Here is a 24,775-nt window from a genome sequence, read left to right on the forward strand (position 1 = left end):
ATTTGAAGGATAATGAGGCGCTGTCTTCTCTTACTGATCAAACAGGGAATAAACGCCTGTTTCATGGCAGGCCCTGCACACTGGAGTGAGGGTAAAGACAAATAAGACGTCATTCCCCACCCTTAAGTTTTTCAGTGTAGCAGAGAGACAGACATGTAAATAAGTGTGGTAGATACCTGACAGAGATATACTGTGGTAGATCAGAGAAAGTAGTCAGCTCTCTGAGCAGGGGGAGAGGGATGGGGCCTTTGTTAGTAATAGGCACTTGTGTAGGTGGGAATGAGATGGAAAGGCAAATGGAAAAAAAAAAATTTGTTTGCATTTGCAAATATATGGAACAGCATGGAAAAGCATGGAACAGCATGATGCTTTGGGGGAACATCTAGAAGCTTGATGCCCAGGATATAAGTTGTAGAGAGGGAAGGGAGAATAGTAGTAATGAAATATAGCAGTCAAATCAAAGAGCCCCTGGCAGGCTCTGGAAATGGGTTTTTATTCCACCATGTAAGCAATGGGGAGCCAATGGCTAGGCTTTAAGTAAGGTAGTGACTTACCAGAGTTTCATTTTGGAAAGATCATTTGGGTATCTGTGGGGAGAATGGGTCAGAAGATGGCAAGACAGGAGGCAGGAAAACTAGTTTAGAGGCTATTAAAGGAATTCAAGAAAGATGTAAGAATTGCAACTAAGGCAGTGGGTGTGCGGATTAGAGAAAGTTTTGAAAGATATAAATCCCAAGACCCAGTGGACATATAGCAGGGGCAGGAGTGGAAGTTAAAGGAAAATGAGAAATCTAAGATGACACCCAGAGTTCTGGTTTGAGTGACTACAGATGATGTGGAGAGAAGAGGGTGTAAGAGAGAATTAATTCAGTTTTGTGCATGTTGAATTTGAGATGCCTGTGGGATATCCAAGAGGAGAGGCACAGCATGCAGTTGGTTATGTGGGTTTGAGGCTCAAAGAGTAGGTCAGAGAGGACCAGAAAAATAGGAAAGTTGTTTGGATGTTGGTGGTAGTTAAAATCATGGCAGAGGATGGCTATATCCTGTGAGAAGGACAGAAAACCAAGGATAGATCCTTCAACTCATCAACTGAAAGCAGTGAGCAAAGAAAGAGGGACCAGAAAGGGAAACTGAAGGAGAAGGGAAAACTGTGGCAAGGAAGATAGGGAAGAGGGTTTCGAGATGAAGAGACTGGTTGACAGTGTCGCATCCTTCAGGGAGGCCAGGGAGGTGGAGACTCACCCACTGGGTAAGGCATCCAGTGATCTTGAAGGAGAGCAGCTACAGTGGGGCTACAAAGGGGCAGTAGGTGTGAGGTCAGATTAGAGTAGGTGGGGAGCATTCAGGTGTAAGGAAATGGAGACTGTGAGTGTTGACAGTGCATTCAGAAGGTTTGCCTATGAAAGGAGAGCGCGTCAGCAAAATATTTAGGACTACTAATTTTGATATGACTACTGATTTTGTCTGGAAGTTATTTCACAAGCAGAAATGCTAGGGCAGCCTGATGAGACAGGAAAGGTTGCAGACTTTTCAACTACAGAGCACTTCCCACTGTGTTCAAGGCGCTGGGCTGGGTACTTTTGTATCATAGTCTTGAGTATTTTATCTCATTCTTTCCTTTTCCTCCATGTTTGTTGCTGCCCCCACCCCCCTTCCTGATTCTCTCTCTATTGTAACTGGGCTTGCTCCTTGAGGGCGTTTGAGGTCTTGGTGCAGTATTAGAAGTACAAGACTTTCTCAAAATATTTGAATAAGCAAGGTTAAAAATAATAAATAATAAATGTTAAACAGCAATAAATAATGTCATTAAACCCTAGTAAACCGTTAAAGAAGAATGTAGGCTAGAAAGCTGTCAGAATGGAAGTCGGGGTACAGTCCCGCCCATGTCAGGGGAGCAAACACAGAAGCCCATGGTGGCAAATGTGTGTTTTAGGAGGTTGTGGTGCCTGGCATCCATCACACAGTGTTAGCCTGCCCCTGTGTTGTTTTTAACAGCATATCCTAAACCCAGCCGCTTCTAATTGTATAATTGTAGAGTTGTAATCACCTATTTCAAAGAGCTGGGAGCCTCAGACAACTGAAAAATCAAAATGCAGATGTGACAACAATACCAGACACACACCTTCCTGAGTGCAGAGGTGGTGAAACAAAAAAAGTAATGGGTGGAACAGCTATCAGGGTTTCCAACTTCTCTGATTTGGAAGGAGTCATTAGGTAAATAAATAGCACACTCCCACTCACTCCAGCAGAAGCCAGAATGACCCAGTGGGTAGATCAGGAGTCATAATAGAAGTTGTAATGTTTCCGCATTGAGGTTTCAGTAGGACTCAGGATTCAGTGGGGCCCTTGACAGTTTGTGAAGTAGTCCAAGTTGAGCCCTTCCCATCTCTTCTTCTAGCATCCTTCTTCCCTCCTAGACAACGACTTTTATATTACAAACTCAGAGTAAGTACCAGGCACTGAACATATTCATTCATTTGCATCTTGCAGCTACCCTACAGGATGGGTACTATTATTATCCTCATTTTACAGATAAAGAAAGTGAGGTTTGGAGGATTAAGTAACTTGGTCAAGACACATTGCTAGGTGATTTAGATGTGTCTGACTCTTATGTCTGTGCTTTTAATCACTTAGCAGTAAAGCTACAGCCAAGATATACTCTTTGAGTTTTGCCCTCAGTTGGCTATTATTTCCTTTTAAAGGGTTACTCCTCACAAAGTTTTTTGGGACTGGAAAAGGCTTCAAGAATCTCTAATGTGACACAAGTCACTTCCTGCTTTGATATATAATGCATTCATGAAAAACGTGGAAATCAAGGGTATAGATATCAAGCAAGAGACATAGATGCTATCTGGTTTGGTTAAGATGGAGGAGGACTTCCAGAGGAGGACTTTTAATTATTTTAAAAATAATTATAAAAATGCTAACTATGCTTTGCCTTCTGGACACTATATTTGGCACTACAGTCCCAGAATTTTACCCATGCTCTTTATTTTATTTATGTATTTATTTATGTATGTATGTATGTATGTATTTATTTATTTATTTATTTATTTATTTATTTATTTATGGCTGTGTTGGGTCTGCATTGCTGCGTGTGGGCTTTCTCTAGTTGTGGCGAGCGGGGGCTACTCTTCCTTGCGGTGAGTGGGCTTCTCATTTCGGTGGCTTCTCTTGTTGAGAACACGGGCTCTAGGCACGCAGGCTTCAGTAGTGTGGCACGAGGGCTCAGTAGTTGTGGCTCGCGGGCTGTAGAGCACAGGCTCAGTAGTTGTGGCACACAGGCTTAGTTGCTCCGTGGCATGTGGGATCTTCCCGGACCAGGGCTCAAACCCATGTCCCCTGCATTGACAGGCAGATTCTTAACCACTGCGCCACCAGGGAAGTCCCACCCATGCTCTTTAATTTGTTCTTTTTATTCATAATTGAACATACAATCAACCTCTCCTCCCTTGAGTATCCAATCACAGCTAAAGACTGGCCACTTTTAGCACATCTAATGATTTCTATTTTTGTCTTAATTTTATTAAATTAATGAGACCTCTCTGCTTATTTTCACTAATATCAGCACTTTCTTTTTCTGTTTCCCCCTCATTTTTGTAAATGAATATTTGAATATTCAGACAATTGCATGGATCTTCCATTACCAAGATGGTGCTGCTGTCAAAACTGAACAGTTGTTCATCTCTGTTATGGGGAAACTCCTAGTGTTCTTTTGTCAAATAATGAATGAACATATGAACTCAGTGTGTGAAAAATAATTTAGGGGTAGGACTGTCTATGGTATTAAAAGTGTTGTCTGTAAGATAGTTAACATACGACAGTCAAAGGACTGTAAATAGATTGGTTTAAGGAGGGCTTAGTATGTGTGCTTGGCCATGTGCAAGGCTTTGGGAACACTAAGCATGGCCTGCCACTCCATGATCCTTTTGAATGGACCTGATTATTAAGGTGATATTTGGGGTTAAGAGGAATGGTGCCAAATTTCTTTGGCCAAACTTTCTAGGTGACTGCTGCATAGTCTCTTTGAAATAAAGGGGTTCAACACACATTTATTAAGAATGTACTAGGTGCTGGGAACTAGCCCAGCTGAGGACAAAGAGATATGGTGATGATCCCTAAGGAGCCTTCAGACCAGTAGGGAAACAGATAAATAGATAAGCCCATTACAATGTAGTAAATGTGTTGATCGAGTATAACAGGGTGCTATGGAACCATAGAAAGGACTCCCAGATCATCCTGAGAATTTAAGGAAGTCTTCCTGGAAGAGTCCTGAAGACCAGGTAGGAATTAGCCAGTGTGGGGAAGGAGAAAGGATGTCCTAGATAGAAGGAATAGCGTGAACAAAAATGCAGACATGCATTTAGGGTCACAGTTCTGAATCTCTATGAGACAGAGAGTGGGAGATGAGGTTGGAGAATTGTAGAAGGACCAGGTCATGCTAAATACTAGATGAAATGTCTCATGTCACTGTATCGAGGAGTGGACCATGTATAATGCAGATGGCTCTTCGTTCATTATTTGTTATAGACATACTGGAGTAATTTTTGGTTTTTCCTCAAATATAACTAAAACCACCTTCCTACTCCCATGATTAGCCAACTTTGGAACTCTTTGAGTGAACCCTGAAAAAAAATGCAAACATAGAAAAATACTGCCACCTGGAAGAGCAGTTATTCTCCAAGGATCATAACACACAAACTGAGTTTCTAATGAGGCTTCAAGAAATGAAAAGAAGTCAGTTTTTCCATAGCTATAATCCTGTCACTAGACCAAGATTCACCGGGGTCAACTTTAGACAGATTCATCCCACTGCAATGGGAGAAGTAGATTATGGTAATCATATCCATGATTATAGTAATCATGATCCCCAGTGGTCTTTTACATGAGGGGAGTATCTATCTCAGCCCTTTTCAAAATACTTGAGCTGTAGCTGGAACTGTATAACACCTCTGACCTCCCTCCTAGGACTGCCCAGCAGACCACCTCTTGATAGCATTCTCCAGCTCACTGTTCCTTACTCAATATTTGTGGTATTCCACAGCTCAGCTCCCCAAATGTATTTTTTAACAGGTTCATTGAGATATAATTCTCATATCATACAATTTACCCAACATCCCTCTGATGTATTTACAGAGTTGTACATCTATCACCACAATCAATTTTTGAACATTTTCACCACCTGAAAAAGAAATCCCATACCCTTTAGCCATCACTGTCCAACCTCCCATGCCCCTCAGCCCTAGGCACCACTTGCTAATCTACTTTCTGTCTCTATAGCTTTTCCTATTTTAGAAATTTCATATAAATGGAATTACACAGTATGTGGTCCTCTGTGAATGGCTTCTTTCATTGCTTACCTTTTGCTTAAATTAACTGTCACATACTTATTTGACCTCAGAATCTTGTCCCTGGATACTAAATGGGTATTTTCCTCTTGGCTTCATGCACCATATTATCCCAACCCTGACTAGATGCTCTAAGCAGCTTGAACAGCTACCTACGTAGCCTGTCATCAGAGTATATGAGCTAGACAAGTTGGGGCAAAGGTAGGACATGGCAGGGGCATGTAACAGGGAATTGGACAAGTTCCCCCCACCGAAGTTGGCCCCAATTTCTCTTTCCCTCTAGTTGACTTTCTGCTGCTGTTGCCCGAAGGCATGCAGTGAGAATGGTGAGTGGGGAAGAATGTCCTCCAAAATGCGTACCTTGAAGGTGACAGCATTGTTTCTTTTATTTCTCTCAGCTATTTCTACTCCATTCTTTCTCACAGTCCAAGTTCAGTTGACTGGTTATAATCAGATGTGCCTGACTGTTCTGGTAGCTGCATGGGCAGCTCAGGGAGCATCCTTGGTCTGTGACCAACCCTTTCCCTTGGCACACCAGAGAATTAAGAGAAAAGCTGGAAAAGGTGACCCCTCCCCACCTCCCTTCGCCTCCCTTCTTTTACCTTTGGAGCACCGAAAGAGCTTATTTTACAGATTACAACAATTTACTGAAAACAGTGCACCTCTTATTTCACTGAGTTCCCTTGGGGATCATCATTTCAATTAGATCCATGAATCCTCTTTACATACTTATCTGCAAAGACTGTGGAAAATACTTTGTCATCACAAAGAGGAGGAAATCTTTCTTGCGTTTACTATCTGCAGGTAGGATGAGGAACAACTTTCCTTTGATGTCACATTATTTCTTTTAAAGAAGGCATTGACTACACAGGTTGTAGCCTGGATGGTGATGTGGAATACCTTCAGATATTTCATCCTCCCTGGTTATATCAGTAAGCCAGGAAATACAGCAGTGACTAGACATGAGGGACCTTATGATGAGATCGTGAGTTCAGACACCCCCAGTGTTGGGCTTGTGCAAAAAGGAAACTGGGAGGAGGAACTGTTCATCAGTACCCATCCTCACCCATGCGTCTATAATTACCAACAACGGTTGCAATGCAACCCCAAAACATAAACATGATAAAGCCCAGGACTCTATTTATAGTCTCTACAGACCTGCTAATAGCCTTAATACCATCCTTGAAACAGAACCCAAATTGGGAGCATGGGGCAAAGGGGCGGTCTCTGTTGTGAGATGAAGTAGTAACTCTGTACCTCCAGTTCAACATGGTCCATGTATGAATGACCGTCAGAAACATCCAACAGTTCTGAGAGAGGCATATCTCAAAATAAACATTTTCCTGGGCAGGCCAGACAAGAACATACAGCCAAAGGATTTCCAACTCAGACTTGGAAATTACAGGGTTTAATTGGAAGGCGTGACAGGGCACGTCATGGTTGTTTGGACATTTGACCTGAATTGTGTTTGTTCAGGCAAGATAGGAAGTGGTCAAGAAGAAGTGTGACACAGTGGAAAAAGCAGGGGCTGGGAGTCAGTTCCACATTTAGCTGGGTGGCCTTGAACAAATTTCTAGGTTTCTCTGAACCTCAGTTTTCTCCTCTATAAAATGGGAATACTAAAAATATCTACCTCATAGGGAGCTGTTAGCATCACATATGGCATATAGATCCTCAAAATTGGAGTTTTTTATGAACATAATTATTCATAATGCATTATTATAAATCAGGATTTCTTAAAGATTTGTCCCATATAACTCACAGTTGGTAATTCTGTCATGTTTTTGAGATGGACCATATTATTAAAAAAAAAAAAGAAACTTTAAAGAACTGAAGGATATTTTTAGAAGTTCTTCTCCTACATAACTCCTACAAAGCTATTTCAGAAAGTTGAAAATAATGTTTGCTCTATATTTATGTATATTCAGCATTCAAAGATAATATTTATTTATATAGTGTAGTTGCAAATTCCATCTCTTTGCACACTTTAATAAGGAGCAGTCCATTTGATGATATTAGTAAATGACATTATGTCTTTTAATATTCAGGAAAACAAAACATAGAAATTCTATATCTTGGTAAAATTTTATTAAATCTTACAGAGGATCAGAGAGCTCATTGCAACCAATCTCCCCCCACCACCACTCCACCACCAAAATATCTACAACATCCCTGAGATGTGGGCACTCAGCTCCTGCTTGAACTCTTCAAGAATTAGGGATCCAGAGGCAATCCATTCCATTCCGGGGGCCACTGAAATGGTTAAGAATTTCTTCCTTCTGTTGAACCCAACTAGATCTCTCTGTTATTCTCATTTATTGGTCCAGTTTATCCCTTGGGAACAAAACAGAACAAACTCTTTCCTCTACATGATGGCCCATCAAACTTCAGACGAATGAGACCAGGGCTTTCCAAGTCTTTTCCTCTCCGGGCAAACATTCTTGGCTCTCTCACATAGCCACAGGAAAAGTCCTGATCTCTTGCTCAGTTAAATTCCTTTTTGGTGGGTTTATTTATTTTTTATTTTTTGAGCATTATAGTCACTCCTTTCCTTCTCTTTCAAGCTGCTTTTGATTCTCTATATGTGGACTGAATGCAACTGTATAAACTACATGCAACTGCGTTTTCCCCTCTGTCCCTCAACTACTTTGAACCACTCCATTTCCCTAAGTTTGTTCTTGCATGTTAGGGAATATAGATCTCATTTTGCTTTCATATTAATCCAAGCTAAAAGTGGTTTGGAGGTAAATCTGCAGGAAAAAAAATCATGTAGGGTGTTCCAAAGTCAAAAAGAAATTAACTTTTAATTATCCAGCTTAGGGTTTTCTAAGTGAATATAGATGATTATCCACGTGCTCTTGAGAGCATCATATACATTTGTATGTGAACATGTATAAAACCTATAGCCACAAAGTCCTATACTACAGTCATTGCACCAGGACCAAATTGATATTCACTTTATACTTCTAAGATGATCCTAGATATGATGATGATAATAGTAGTAATAATAGTAACAGCAGCAATGACACATAACTTTCTGAGAGTTTGCTACCTCATAGGCACCGTGCTAAAAACCCTACCTTTTTAATACAAAAAAAATTACATGTTAGATGTTACTATTCCCATTTACAGAGGAGGAAGGTCAGGTCTTCGAATGTTGAAGTATTCTTGCCCAGGGTCCCAGGGTGAGTAATTGGCCACTGTCAGTGTCAGGATCTGAGCCATGATTGTCTAATCCCAAAGTCCAGGCAGCTGGATTCCAAGCAGCTGCTGTTTGGTTATTTAAAGTCAGAATGGCACAGACAGGAAGAGCAGGAATACTGCAAGGATTCATTAAACCATGGATTCAAAGAGTGTGTCATTACCATGCCCAGCTGGAACTAAGAGAAAGGTACCCAGGGCGAGAGTCTGGGACCACCAGAGGATCCCCAACACAGGTGTAAGTGGCACAGCCCAGAGGATGAATCCAGAGAGGGCTCAGTGAGGAAGGGATCCTAAAGGAAGGGGTTTTTCTGTTTGTTCAGAGCACAGAGTCACATACACCCATGGCTGGGCCCCGCTGTTAATGTCAGCATATGCACACTGGAGGTATCCATTTACAGACCATGGAGGGGTCAATTGCAATTTCTTCTTATCTCGTACTTAAAGTCTCAATTTCCAGTGTCCACCAGAAAGTTTAGCATACACCTGGTGTGCTGCAATACCTTTACAAGTTGGGCTCAAAACAACATTTTGTGAATTAAATCACACTTAAAATAATCTAGGATATCTGGGTCCTTAATAATATTACTTATAATAATATATACTATTACATAATAATAATAAACCATTGTTAATTATTTTGTAAAGTAAATAATTACTGAGAAATCATCCCCAAATTCCTTTTTAAGAGCTAAATATTAATTTTGATTTTCAGATCACCTCATGTTCACTTCACATAGATTTTAGTATCTACTTCAAACATAGCAAAAATAATATACAAGCAAAGAGGCACAGGAACTCCTGTGATAATCATTTATATTCTGATGTCTTTTTTGTTTTCGGTCTCTTTCACATACATTCTCACATCTGGTGTGAATTAAGTAGTTCAAACTAATATGGGTAGAGTGTTTTGCAGTTCATGAAATTGTTCCCTATCACCACTCCTTGTTAACAGAGAAGGAAAAATGAAGTTCAGAGAAGTAACTTAGCATTGTTACCCAGCTAGTAAATGATGAAGTCAAGATTTTCATCCACATCATGTTAAATCTAGCATATAATGCAACTTTTAAAGCTCAAACAATAGATGATTTTTGAGCTATTTTGAGGAAAATTGTAATTGACATTTAAAGATACTATGTCTCTTAGCAACCACGGAGTTTCACGGAATTTGTTCAGGATTCACACCCTGAACCAGGCCAGCTAACAGTAAACTGTTGCCCTGCCAAGGTTCCCAGGGACCCTGTGCGACCCAGCATATTTGCTGTTTCTGAGTAGATAGAGAGAGGAGATGACTAATGGGCACGTCATCAACCAGAAATGGACAGAAAATTCTTGCCCTTTTCTTGATACTGAGTTGACCAGTGTAGTCAGACCACTAGAAGGGCAAGAACAAACCCTAGTTCACAACCCCAAAGGGAGGGGTAAAGTGAATTTCAGACACTATCTCTTAAGACCTCTCACACCCAAGCACTGTGCTATTCTAAACAATCTGTTCTTTTCTGTGCAACTAGGAAAACATTGCTTGCTCTTTCAGTAACAGAAGTTTGGACATTTAAATGAGATTTTTGTTTACCCCTCCCTCCTGATCTATTTTATATTTCTTTGTATATTTATTCATTTATCTTTGTACAAACAAAATAAACATCATAAAGGCAATTTTTCCTAAAGAGAAAAACTACAGCTGCAATCTTACCATCTTAACTCATCAACCAGTTTCATTTTGGGAGTTTTCAGCAGGTGTGAGTGTGTACACACCATGCTTCTGTAGATACAAAGTAGGTGTCTGCCTTTGTGTTTCACTTAGTATTAGGATGAAAACAACCCTCATGCTTTGAGCACACTTTCTAATACCTTTTTACTGATCCTTAAAATGTAACAATGATGTGGGATACTTGTAGCTTGTGTTAATGCGGAAGTTAAAGCCACAAAGATAAGAACTTCAGGGAACATAAAAGATCTAACTTGGTGAGAGAGTTCACTTACCTAGACGGTGGCCTACCTGCTCCACACGGACAGATTACAGACCCGCCAGGGGGTCATCCACACGCGGCAAGAGCACAGTCAGCAGTCAAGGCAGGAGCCCTTCTTTGTGCAGGCACAGTGATGGGCACAGGCAATATCAACACATGGAAGGCATGTTTCCCTGTTCTTGGGAAGTTCAGAATCTAAAGGTGAGGACAGATGTTGAAATTAATTGTTTCAATTCAGTAAAGAATAGAGGGCAAGGAGAGGGCTACGGCCCTCTAAAGAAGGCAGTAGTGACCCCAGAGACTCCAGGAAGTCTCCTCAGAGAAGGGGGCATTCAGGGGAGCTAGTTTGAATATGGGCGTGTTTGCTATGCTAGGAATATTTCCCTAAATAATGCTTCTCTTCCTGTTCTCTCTCTTCTATCATTCCCCATTTATCTCTCCTCCCCACCCGTCTCCCCAGGACTCCCCATTCTCTGTTGGGGAAAGATGGCTTTACTTCGAAGACTAGTGGAAAATAGTCTAAACATTGTTAAGGCCTGCCTAAAATGCTGCTTTCCCTGGCTTCTATTCTTTCTAGAGGCCCATTAAGTTCTTGCTGTGGTGGTGGTGGCGGTTGTTTTTGAAAGCCTTCTCCTTCCAGTTTCTGTCTGCTGTGAGCTGTATGTAAGGCAAAGACACGGATAATGTTGACAAAATGCTTAAGAAAGCCAAGTGGTGGGCCTCCCTGGTGGCGCAGTGGTTGAGAATCTGCCTGCCAATGCAGGGGACACGGGTTCGAGCCCTGGTCTGGGAGGATCCCACATGCCACGGAGCAACTGGGCCCGTGAGCCACAACTACTGAGCCTGTGCGTCTGGAGCCTGTGCTCCGCAACAAGAGAGGCCGCGATGTTGAGAGGCCCGCGCACCGCGATGAAGAGTGGTCCCCACTTGCCGCAACTAGAGAAAGCCCTCGCACAGAAACGAAGACTCATCACAGTCATAAATAAATAAATAAATAAATAAAAGAACGTGAATTTCTAAAAAAAAAAAAGAAAGCCAAGTGGTGATACTGTCTACTGTAAGAGGAATATAAATTTATCACAGATTAGTATATAATTGATTGTGCTTCCAAAGCTGTGAATTGATTGCTCTTTCCCTTTGAAGGCTTCCACCTCCAGAGATCAGAGAAGACAAACTTTTAACATGCTTTTCTCTCATTTGGACTCTAGAGGAATGTACAATCTATGGTCCAGATCTGTGACCTCCTGCTGAGACACATCTATCGTGAAAGCAACTAGGTGTCCCCTCACTCTCCTGCAGAACAGTGGGAATATCACCCAGATAATCAGATAAGGCAGCAAAGCCTAGAGAGTTGAGTACAGAAATGTTTTATCGGCTCCTGCTCTAGCCCCAGTCATTGTCAGCCTCATCTCTCCATTAACACCCCTTATCAACTTCTGCTTCAAGTTCCCTCATTCAGGTTATCTCTTTCCTTGATGGCTTTTCCCCCCACTAATAAACAAGTTTGGTTTTATGTATCTAAAGTGTTCCTCCGTATAGGCAACCAGGAGATGCACTTATTTTCAAGAGAGAGTGAGTCAAATGGTGGCCCTGCAAAATATTGCTCATGTACTCTGCCAAACCTCCCATCCCTCTCTCCCTCAAGACCCCTCAGTATACTCCTCAACTCTTGAGATCTTGAGTGTTAAATTCTCAAATGGAAAGGGATTGCTGTCTTGCTACCGCTGGTCTGGTTCCAGCCAGCTCCAAATAACTTTCCAGTGCCAGCCCACTGCCTCAGGACCTGCAGTTCTCCATCAGAGCCTTGGATCGAATAAGACACAGGCAAGATCTGATGCCTTCACTTGTGCCCTTTGAGTTGCTCTCTGCTCAGACTGGGGCCCCTTCCTGCAGCTGCTCTGCTACTCCAGTACTACACACTTGCGAACAGGGTGTGTGAGGGGCAGGGGAGAACGTGCCTCCATTGTTTCACAGTGTTTTGAATTCTTTACGTGCATTTTGAGGACCCATTTGAGTCCAGGCCCACATACCACCTAAGAGAGACTTCCAAAATACTTTCCACTCAGCTGGTAAATTTTGCACACTTACTGAATTATTTGAAACTGCTTGATTTTTTGTTTGTTTCTTAGTTTTTTGACTAGCAAATCCTGTTGTTACCCAGATGTAACTCGGTGCATAGATAAAATAGAAACTCAACAAATGTTAAACTCAGCAAATGTTAAATGAGAAAGACAGAGAGACAGAGGGAGAAAATGTGAAATAATACTGTAAGAGAGTCATATTAATATCTTAATGAGAAAGACAAGGTAACTGATGCTTGGAAAATTTAATTCACTTGCAGTGTGGCAGAGAGACTGCAAAAGCAGATAGACCTGGGGGATTTCCTGGCTCTATCACTTTCTAGTTATATGATATTGGTCAAGTTGCTTAATTGCTCTCAGCCTGTTTCCTCATCTGTAAAATCTATACCATATGACTATTTGAATTAAATAAGATAATGCATGCAGGAAAACTCTGCACAGTGCATGTCACATAGTTAGAGCTTAACAAATATTGTTGATCATTATTATTACAGAAGTTTTCACATTGAGTATTCAATGGAGCCATATCTGATTCCAAAACCCTTGGGCGGCTTCTATGAGGCCACATGTGCAGCCATCCTTCCTTCCTCTCAGAATCCAGTTCTAAGAAGCCGATGCGTCACTGCCTGCTGAATCACTCCTGACAAGGATCTGGCTATGAATAACACGTGCTTCTAGCTCTCCGGTTGCCTGAGTCTTGCCTCTTCAGAAGCTTGGGAGGCAGCTGAGGAAGTCCACAGGCCTTGCCACCAAGATTGCTCCAGAGGGCCCAGCAAGGACCACAGGGGCTGTTCCATGCCAGGCTTAGTGGGACCTTACCTGGGGAATGGGGTCAATGTAGAGGTGAGGGGCTGCATACAACATAATGTTTAGAGAAGGAAAATGGGAAACCAACAGAAGCATTTTCCACCTAAATCACAAGGCCATGAATATCTTCTGAGTGTTCACCTATAGCAGCCATAGAAGACATCTAAGTATTTCCAGGGATGTAGAGAAAGGCAGTTAAAATGATCCAGGGCACAGATGGGGGCTTAAGGAAAAAATAAACGATGAGAATCTCTCAATCCATAAAGATGATGATTTATATGGCCAAAATCTAAAATTAAAAAAAATATTTTTTAAAGCAAAAAGAAAAATTAGGAATACAACCACAACACGTCACATCAGCAAATGACGGAGTATTAAGATGAGAGAAAAACCATTTAAACCTCCGGCACTTAGTTCAAGAAAACATAAGGAAATGCCAAACTGTGAAATGCATAAGAAAGAGACAATGAACCTATTGCTTTTAAAATGGCATAGTTCAAAATACATTCTTTAATATTTTTACCCTGCCTGTTTCCAAAGAAAGAATTTGAAGCTGCAGTTCAAAATGAAAACGACTTCAGGAAAAACAAAATGAGATACTTGTTTCTAGACCATCCTGAAGTGCAAAAGGCATTTCAATCCTTGGAGGTCCCCCAGTGTTCAGGGCCCCAATTGCTAGATACCAGGGAGCTGAAATAAAGCTTGCTAAGTGCCTCCTCCAGTCTCAGTTACAAACAAGGAAACTGAGGACTGGAGAGGGGAAGGAATGCTCTGAAGAGCCCTGTTAGTCAGTGTATCAGTCAGAGTCCAACTGGGAAAAGAGAAACCATGCAGAATGGAACAGGGGGAATTTTATTCAGGGAATTGGCCAGACAAATGATGGGTATGCAGACAAGCCAACAGGAGCCAGCCAGTGAGGCAACCCAAGATTACCACCAACAGCTGAAAGCCAGAGAGGAAAAGGCAGAAGACATAGAATTGCAAGAGCCTTGGGACCATTTTCCTGGTAGAAGCTGGCAGCTTTGTCCTATGGGAGCTGGTACCTTCGCAGTTATAGATTGTAGCCCTGGGTATTGCCTGAGGCAGAGAGGAAGGAGGAGAAATACTCTGGCTTCCCCCTTACTCTGCTCTCCAGTTACCTTTCAATTGGCTTCCATTGGTTAGGCCCATTAGGAAGCCAAGAGACAATGTGGGGTTAGGGGACGTGACACAGAGCAGAGCAGGGGAAGAGCAAGGAGTGGGTCTGAGGGTTCAGGCATGAGGACCACACTGTCCATCATTGAATCATCATTTCTTGGGCACTCCCTGGGCAATGCTACTGTCCTGGTAGGACATAGTAACTTTTGGAGGCAGCCATCAGAGCTGCCTCTCATGTGCAAACTATGGGGGCTGTGTCATATTTTGCTAATTCCTGATACGTTTCCCGGTCAGGGGAAGGCTCACATATAATAGAAACCTATTATTAATCTTTCTAAATGGCAAATATTTCCTTAATGTATTCATTTGGAATTCCATATATTGAGTTAGTTTTCTTTTTCTTTGTGTGGGGGTGTCTTCCTGGAAATGTCGGCATCCTAATTTTAAATTTAGAGTAGGAGCATTCCTCAGAAGTGGTTTGTATAGGTAAGGACTTTAGTCCCTTAAAATAGCCATTAGCAACCCTAAGCTATCCCGAATAGACATACAATCTAAGTAACATCCTTGAACTTGCGGTACATGTGCAGCTTCAAGATAGGTCCCTAATCTCTAACTTGCAAGTAGATTACCCTAAGACCTCTCTCTATAAGAACTCTAGAGCTGCCCCTTACCAAGAGGCAGGGGTCAAGTTCTGAGTACTGGACAACATGTTCACCACAGGCACTAACCAATCAGAAGGCTGGGGTGGTGCTAGAGCATTGTCCTGGGGACCTCTTGTGTGTCAGGCGTTAACCCTTTCAGTGCTGCATTTTTGAGGTGGTAGTGGGGGGCAGGCAGCGGGGGTGGTCAGGGCAACAGCAGTTTGCCAACTGACTCAGAAGTGTTTCAAATATAGTTCAGTATCCATTCTGGCTATACTGGTGCATACCGGCTGAATATCAGCATTGCCACGAGCTTCCTGAAACAGGGTGCTCACCGACAGAATAGAAAGGTTTTTAGGTATCCCAGAAAAGGGGCCCTAATTGGTAGCCCTGGCGTTGCCTCTTTACCTGTTTTCTCCCCGGGACCATTGCCAGCTCCAGGGCAGTGACATCTCTAACTTGTGCTCAGATCTTGGTCCCGAGGACAGTGCCAGGCACACAGACGAATGGCTCTCAGGTGAGTAAACTGACCACGGACACCAGTTGAGTGGATGAAATGTTGAGAAGCTCTCCCTCCCTCATGGCCAAGTGTTTGGGACTTTTTCTTTTTCCAAGATCTCCCAGAAAAAGCAGAACTTTTTTGCCCAGACAGAGCTAGTGTGTCACAAAGTTCTGCTTTCACTGTGTGTTAAGTGGAAATGATTAGGCAAGTGAGTAATAAGAGATTCCTCTCTGTGTTTCTTCCATGTTGGGAGGTCCTGCCGTGGACCTCTGCATACTCAGACCTACAGTGCAAACTGCAATGATTCCACTGATAACCCCAGGATGCCTCACTTATCTGTCATCATGGCTTATCCACACAGAACGTTGCTGAAGGGGCCACTTCCTGGACACATACGTAGGTGTGAAGATGCTGGGATGTGAGAGTGTGTGTGTGTGTGTGTGTGTGTGTGTGTGTGTGTCCCCAGGACTGACTTGAAGGAGCTAGAGTTTGACAAAAGTGATGGCACTTGTTCCAAGTGCCTATGGCTGATGAGGTTCTGCCCTTGGGCTGTGAGATCTGGACTAGGTTCAGAAACTACTGCCCCTAAGATGGTGACAACTGTCTCCACCCCACTGCCATTCACTGAGCACTTACCCTGTGTTAGGATGAGCATTTTACAAGCTCAGATGTAATCAGTAGTTCTGCAAGCTCTCATTCTCCTTATTTTACAGATGAGCAAACCAAGCAAACGTTCTCAGCTCTCTCAGGTATGTCGGGGTGACCTAACTGCACCCCCTAGGCACTCTCCAGCTGGACTGGTGGGGATGTGAGATCAGTGAAGCTTTTTGGTTGGTTAAACTCTGCACTGGGAGTTGGTAGATTTGTCAGAGATTCTCAAACCTGACTGCATTTTTTAGAATCCCCTGGGAAGCTTTCTAAAAATACTAATGTTGGGGCCCCTTCCCAGATCAATTAGATCAGATTTGTTAAGGATGCAGCCTGGGCATTTTGTTGTTGTTGCGTTTTTAACTCTCCAGTTGATCCTAACGAGCAACCAGGGTTGGGAACTACCGCCTGGTTGACCTTATCTATTGGGCAGGTCATTTACCTTGAGTTGCCCTACCAGTAAAAGGCATTTCATAGTGGCAGCAGCCCACCTCCCAGAAACGAGAGCAAGAGTGCAGAAGCTAGAATAAGAGAAATCAGGTGTTGGAGTCCCAGTTACTAGCCACGAGACTGTGGGAAAGCTACTCAACCTTTCTTAGTCTCAGGCAACAACTCAACTTATATGGCTTGTGAGACTTAAATTGTGAGAATTAAGTGAGATAACTCAAATAGAGCATTTATACCTGACATATAGTAAGTGCTCAATGCATGTTACTTATTGTTATTGTGAAAGAGTTCCCAGCGTTCTTTGTAAGGGCTGTCTACCCAAGATAGTGGTTGTCTTGTAATGATTCGGTATTGTCATAGTAAACTGTGGTTCTCAAGTCCTCAGAAATGGAAAATGTTGCCTAACTTAAGGGGAGGGAGGAAAAGGATGGACCTAGGGAACCCAAAACCAAGAGCTGTTTCCCAACAGCAGAGAAGAGTTGGTCTGATTGATTTCTTCATGCAGAATTGTCAGAAGCCAGTTTAATGAGTGTCCAGGTTTCCATAGCAGTTAAGGGAGCTTAGAGGGGGTTTTGTAGATGCTCCTCACACACACAGACTCCCTGGGGATTAGATGAACTTCAGCTGATGGCCACTAGCTGTAACGGACAATGCACCTCAAGCTTTGTGTTGGCTGCAAGGCAAGGAGGCTCCAGCAGCTCAGGCATGAAGACTAACCCACTGCCTGAATTCATAGCAAGATGACGCTCTGAGCTCCCCACGCCTGGGAGGCGTCTCTACCAGCTGCCAGCACGTTACTCAGACTTTGACGGCGAAAGCTAACCTTTTGCCCTGGCTATTGAGTCCTGGCAATGCAATAATCTGGCCCAATAAAAGAGGTGGCAGACTCTACCTACTTGGAAAATGAAGTCCATTTAAGTAACTCCCAGAAAGAAGAAAAAAAAGAATTTCTACAAGTCTGAACACAGGAAGGATAAATGCAGATATCTCATCTGTTGTCCTTCTGTGGAAGACACTCCATTTTTTCCAGCACGGAACTTGCTTAGCCACACTTGGATAGCTGAGTGGCTTCCCCTGGGGTTTCATTCTTCTTACTACAGGGTTTTATTATGTTGAAGTCTGGAACATGGGTTCTGAGAAGGTTCTGCATGGCAGTTAGGCATACTGGCTTGGGTCTAGATCCAGAGACTCGTGGTCTGGGACACCTATTCAATAGCATCTCAGACCATGACACCCCACGCTCACAGGAAAAATGAAAGCCCTTGAAAGAACAGCAGAACTTCTAGTCCAAGTTATCTATTAATTCAACATTTACTCCTCTTTTAATCAAACTTAAGTTTATAACTTGAGCTGATCTATCCAGTAATCATTTGGTGTTCAGTCCCAGAAATGCACCAGAGTAAAGTGGTGAATCTTCAAGTATTCTTTGAAGCGAGTTCTGAAGGCTGTACTCCTTATTGGGCCTGGAATGGTTATGATAACTCCCCAAGGCTTCTGCTGTGGGAACATACATTTCTAAGCTTAAGCGGGAAGAGTTATGGTGCTATATTATGGAGATCCAGGTTCCCATTGGACTCCGATCAGGAAGGGTCTCTTTCTGTCAAAAAAGAAGGTAGAAGTCTCTAACCATTGCAAGGTAGCAGGTAATACAGATAGCAGAAAGACACAGGGTAGTCATCTTAGAGAGAGAAACCATTTCTAGCTTATGTCATAGACCAGCAGCCAGTGTCTTTCAGAATATATTTGGAGAACCATCTAAACTTCAAACCCAGTTGATGAACACTTGGTACCTGAGAGTAACCACATTAGCAGAGAGCGAATTAATGGATTTAAATATTAATAAGGGTCCTAAAACAAGAACAATGCCCATCCCAGCCCAACAGCACTGGACAAGAATAGTGTGGAACACAGAGAAGAGTGTGGAAGAAGAGGGTCACGCTGGGCCACGGCAGAGTCTGCTCTGTAAACGCTGACTCGTGGTCCCTGCCAGGCCCTGGGGGGAGCACCTATGAGTTTATATCAGAGCCCACAAGCTATAGATGGAAGCCTGCTCTGAGCTCGTCTACGTTCTCCACTGATTACAACTCCACAAGAGAAGGAAGCAGTGTGGGGCATGCCTCGTGGTCCAGGGGAGTCACATGAGGAGGTTTACACCACATAATACTCAAAATATGGTTCATAAAATATGTTAGACAAATTTCTCCTCCTCCTAACCCCTTTCCTGCAGGGCCCTCAACGGGGCCTTCTTTCCCCATGATTCTTCCCCAGAGCAGTTCTGAGCCCAGCTCCCACCTTCTCCCTTCTCTCCTGGATGTTTTTTTTCTCCTGTGACATCCAAATCCTCCCGTCCCCTTATTTTGAAGAGTGGTTTCCCACTGCTTCATGGAGCTGGGGCATCAGCCTGGCAGCCAGGCCAGGAGGCTCACTTCTGCCCCAGAGCAGGTTCATCCAAGCACATCTCAGCGCAGACAGCTCTCCCTGTGAAAGGCTTCCTCACGCTGCACAGATTCCTTCGTTCAGAATGGGCTCACTGGGGCTAGGACCCTCTTCTGGAGAAAGAACAGATAAAAATCTCTGCTCCTAGAACTTCCATTCTAATAAGGGGAAATAAAGTTTTACCTGATACACACACATGCAGACACATATTTGGCGATTGATTTGCGTGTGTGTGTAAGTTAATGGGCAAATCTGTCATTCTCACTCCAGCATGTGGGTTCAGTCATTCTCAAAAAATTCTTGCAGCATTTTCTTTGTCTACCTGCTCTTCCCCTGTGAGATGGTGAGTGAGTGGGGCCAGCTCAGCTGGGGTGATTCCCACAGGGGTTTTAGGGAGTGTGCTGTCCCAGGGCCTCTTACTTGCAGATGCGGTACGTAGAATATGGTCTGGAGGCGCACAGCAGACCCAGATGAGTTGACCGTCTGAGGGGTTGAGGGGAAGAGAGTGCCATGGGGGCAAGGTGCAAAGTGGGAGTCCAGAAATCAGGACAGCAAAGCAAGGAGTGGTGGAACAGCAAATGGGAAGTGGTCCCAGACCATACTGGAGACAGAGAGGTGGTGGCATTTTAAGCAGGTATGTGAGGGTGAGCCAGGATCACTTAAGAGAATGAGTCATACACCTGCAGTGTCCTTTCCCCTGTTCCTCTCTCCCCCCTATCTCTTTAAGTCCTCCTCCACAGGCCCCACCTAGACAGGGATCTTCTCTGTCTTGCTCAGAATAATGCTTCGCAGAGTAGGTGCTTAATAATTATTGGTGGACCAAATGATGGGCTTGCCCCTTTGAGCCTTCCAGCCCAGCTCAGCTTCACGATTTCTCCCTCCTCTGAACTGAAGCCCTCAGTCACCTGGCAGGAAGCTTTTGCAGTGTGGAAAGCACACAAAATGAAATCCTGGCTCTGCCTTTTATCAAGTGTTTCCAAGCCACTCAAATTCTTTCCACTCTCAGTTTTCTCATCTGCAGATGGGGATATTTCTCACATGCCTACATGCTGATCCTGTGGTCCTATTTGTACTGAGGACCACAGGAACAGCAGGTAGGCATGGAAGTCCCTGACACTTTAAATCATGAATACAGCAATTATCTCGCCCTGCCATTTGACACCTCTTTTGTCAAAGACAAACTGAATCCTAATTTGTCTGCCAAGCAGCTTTGCTGGCCTCCTAGCCTCCGGCATAAGCTTAGGCTGTACTTTTACTTAAGGTTATGCTCAACCTAAGGCCAGGAAAGAAACCTTTTTTTTTTTTTGACGGTTTTGCTATGTTTTATTTGTTTTATTTTCACCTTTATTGGGGGTGTATTGACAAATAGAAATTGTATATATTTAAGGTAGGCAACTTGATGGTTTGGTATATGTGTACATGGGGAAATGATCACCACAATCAAGCTAGTTAATATATCCATCACTTCACATAGTTACCATTTCCTTTTGTCTTTCTTTTTTTTTTGTGGTAAGAACACTTAAGATCTACCCTCTAAGCAAATTTCAAGTATACAATACAGTATTGTTATCTGTAGTCACCATGCCATTAGATCTCCAGAACTTATTCATCTTGCATAACTGAAACTTTGTACCCTTGACTAACATTTCCCCATTTCCCCCTCCCCCCAGCCCCGGCAACCACCATTCTACTCTCTGTTTACATGAATTCGAATATCTTAGATAGGAATGATGTCTTAATTACGTCTCCAACAGTATCTAGCCCCTTGCTTCTTCGTACCCAACAGATATCAATATATTTGTTGGTTTTTAACATTCTATTAAAAAACAGTATTGATGATTGATGATCAACAGGATTGATGATCTGGAAGCTCATTTGCTGACTCTAAACTCTCTACAGACTGCAGTCTCTTGGCTGTGAGAGGTTAAGTAAAGTAAAAGTATGAATAATCTCAAGGAAGTGTTGTATTCCTGCATGACAGTAATAAGATTCAAGGGATGCTGGGGGTACATCCCAGGGTATTTGGGGCACTGTCCAGAAGGACAAACACTTTCCCTGGCCTGGATGGACTGTGGGTCTGACTGGCTTGGCATGTGACACCCTGCCTAGCAAGACAGGACAAGAAATGAATCAATTGCCCAGTGCAATGGTATGTGCTATTTCTAAGCCGCCTAGCTCACAAGTACTGCACAATCCAGCAGCCCACTCTGATTTGTCACACCGAAGGCTGCCTTCTTAGTAAACTGTTGTCCACACTTCTGTTCATTCTGAGTCACCACTTAGTGTTCAAACTGAAATGCCAGCGCAGTCCTTGGAATACACCATGCAGTGTGAAACCAAAGGAGGTGGGGCTGGGTGGGATGGCACTTACCGTGGAAACTTCCATGTCCTGCAAGGTAGCCAGAGCCTCCAGCCGGGGTTCTGCAAAGGATGGCTAACAGGCAGCCTCCTAGTCACAGCTACCCCCTCTTCTAGGTAAACTTCTCTCTTCACAGACGAGGAAATCGAGGGTGAACTGGTTCAGTGACTTGCCCAAGGTCTCACAAGTCTTTTCATGACCTGGCTCCTACCGTCTCCTACGTTATCCCCACCTCGTCCCACATGTATCCTGTTCCCCAGTCAAATAAAGTCATGTTAGCTCCTTGAGTGTGCCGCATTATTTCGTTTCTCTTGTCTTTGCATGTGTGTCCCCTTGCCACGGAATGCTATTTCTGCTCCTCCAGGGTAGTGAACAACTCATTCTCCAAGGCCCAACTCAAGCATTCTGTCCTTTCAGAAAGCCTTCCTGACCACTCCTCAGCACTCCCCCTCATTCATCAAAGCAGAGCTCTTTGCTTTGTTTTCTGTGCTACCTGTGCTATGTTCACATCACTGCCAGTGCCCTGGATTACATCATTTATTAGAAATCTACTTGCTTTCCTAGGCCATGGAGTCAAGTGTCAGTAAGGATTGTGTTCAGTTGCAAGTTACAAAAAGCCCAGTTAACTCATAGTTTAGACAAATTAGGGAGTTAATTTTTTTTTAGGTAGCCAAAGTTGCCGTGATGACTCCATGATACCATTAGGGACCCAGTTTCCTATCTTTATTGTGGCTTTTTTTAAATAAAATTATTTATTTTATTTATTTATTTTTGGCTGCGTTGGGTCTTCGTTGCTGTGCGCAGGCTTTCTCTAGTTGTGGCAAGTGGGGGCTACTCTTTGTTGCGATGTGCAGGCTTCTCATTGTGGTGGCTTCTCTTGTTGTAGAGCACGGACTCTAGGCACGCAGACTCAGTAGTTGTGGCTCGCGGGCTCTAGAGCGCAGGCTCAGTAGTTGTGGCGCGTGGGCTTAGTTGCTCCACGGCATGTGGGATCTTCCCGGACTAGGGCTCAAACCCACGTCCCCTATATTGGCAGGCAGATTCACTGCGCCACCAGGGAAGCCCTTTATTGTGGCTTTTTTCCTCATGCTTGTCACCCAGTGGTCACAAAATGGCTGCTACTTTACTATATTTACATTCCAGACTGGAAAAAAAAGTAGGGGTAGTGGATAATGACGTATTCACTAATCAAGTCTGCTCCTTTTACAGAGCATTTCTAGAAGCCCCACTTAGTGACTCTTTCTTGTATCTCGTTGGTCAGAATGGTATTTTATAGACACCCCATAATGGCAAAAAGAATGGGAGATATATTTGTTTAATTGGACATATTGAAATGCATAATACAATCGGGGTTTGGTTAGTAAGGCAGAAGGGGAAGAATTAAGATTGGGTAGGCAAGTATTAGTGTCTACCATACGCAGGGATTATGTTTCACTTATTCTCTCTGGGGCTTAGCGTAGGGTATGGCACATAGTAGGTACTCAATAAATAAAAGTCCAAGAAAGAAAGGAAGTTCTCTGACCCCTAGACCAATGCTATTTTCCCAGTGTGACTTAGCACACCTTTGAGCTTTCAGACATGAAGCAAAGCTTTCTGGGCGTGGGGAGACCATGAAGGGAGAGATGACTGGCGGGAGTCTCAGACAGATGCTTAGTGCTCAGCTGGGAACACTCAGCTTAGGAACGCCTGGGAGCTAGGAGAAAGGGAAAGGAAGGTCCTTCTTGGGGTGTGTGGCTGCCTTGTTGTCCATGGGACCCCCGTTCCCAATTCAAAAAAACATGTTAGTCACTACACGACTTCAAAAGCGTCACCAGGTTCATGGGACATCTTCATCCCATTTTCCAGTTTTTGCAGTTGAGAAGTCCTCAGCTACAGAGCTAGACTCAGTCTTGCTTCCTCTAAGGCCAGGCACTATTTCTGTATGTCATGCTCGTGCTGTCATGCTTTTCACAATTATGAACAACTCTGCAATGAACATCCTTGAAATAAATCTTTGGGTTCATCCTTGTGCATCTTAATTATTATTTCCTTAGTCTAAATTCCAAAAAGTAGAAATGCTGGGTGAAAGGCTATGCTCATTCTTAAGGTTTCCAATGAGTGTTGTCTAAATGCCAGAAAGGCTTGTTGCTCTATGCTTCCATCAGTCACAAATGGAAAAGCCTTCCATCTTTCCAGTGGTGGTTGCTCTCTCCTTCTGAAGGTTTCAGTTGTGAGGCGGTCATTCCAAGGGTCTGTTCTGTCCTCCCATCCAGAACAACAGCAGAACAACTCCCAACTGGAAACAAAGATGGAGGCCACCTGATGTTAATGTGTCTCAGTTCCCCTACTTGATTATAAGTGTCACTCTGGAAAGAACAAGAAACATAGATTCTGTGTGCATAAAGGAAGCATTCATTAAATGCTTGATGGGGGAGCTCTGAGATGGTTCTGTGGTCCTAGCTAGGATCCTGGGGATTTTTCTTGACATCTCTCTCCTGTTCTCCATCAGGTTACCGTGTCCTGTCAGTTTGACCTTCTAAACACCTTTGCATTCAGCCGCCTCTTCTAAATCACCTTTTCATCTGCCTCTGACCCTGTCTTAGTCATGTCCTCATCATTTCCCTCAGTTGACCGTTTTGCCACCCATTTCTTTGCTTCTACCCCTCAACCCATTCTCCACGCAGCCTCAGATTGATTTTTCTAAATACCTGTGCCACACCACAGTCCAGCTTCATCCTTGTTTTTAAACCTGTTCTTCTAAGCCAGCAGCTCCCTAAAGTGCTGTGTTGCCTCATGTCCTCACGCACGATGAGGATTCCATAAGCAGGATTTATTGCAAGGAGGCTCCTTGTTCACTATTTCCCACTCCCCTTTCTCCAGAGAACCGTCTTAGAAACCACCTAGCTGGACTCCTCCATTTTATAGATGAGGAAATTGGAGAACTCACGCCTTAAACACCTTCCCTTCCCACTTCAAATAGCAAATTTACATTCCCTGTTAAAAGTCAGCTCATCATCTGTAGAGAACAAACGTATGGACACCAAGAGGGGAAAGCGGGGGAGGGGGTGGTGGTGGGATGAATTGGGAGATTGGGATTGACGTGTATACACTGGTGTGTATAAAATAGGCAACTAATAAGAGCCTGCTGTATAAAAAAATTAAATTAAATTCAAAAAAAAAAAAAGCTCATCATTTCTTCTAGCAAGGCTTGGGACACCC

The 24,775-nt window shown here is 43.3% G+C and overlaps 1 protein-coding gene across 5 annotated transcripts in view; it reads left to right on the forward strand.

The window, feature by feature from the left end:
- LOC309635807 (uncharacterized protein) overlaps positions 1-24,775 on the forward strand; it is a 447,043-nt gene that overhangs the window by 162,149 nt on the left and 260,119 nt on the right. Inside the window, exon 7 of one of the 5 annotated variants that reach the window (XR_014249022.1) lies at positions 13,095-24,724. The exons of 2 other annotated variants lie outside the window; for them this stretch is intronic. The gene's annotated coding sequence lies outside the window, so the exon portion shown is untranslated. 2 more of the 5 variants (XR_014249023.1, XR_014249024.1) reach the window with 2 other exon arrangements.

Source organism: Balaenoptera borealis (assembly GCF_965194805.1).
Source record: "Balaenoptera borealis genome assembly, chromosome: 10".
NCBI classification, from domain to species: domain Eukaryota; kingdom Metazoa; phylum Chordata; class Mammalia; order Artiodactyla; family Balaenopteridae; genus Balaenoptera; species Balaenoptera borealis.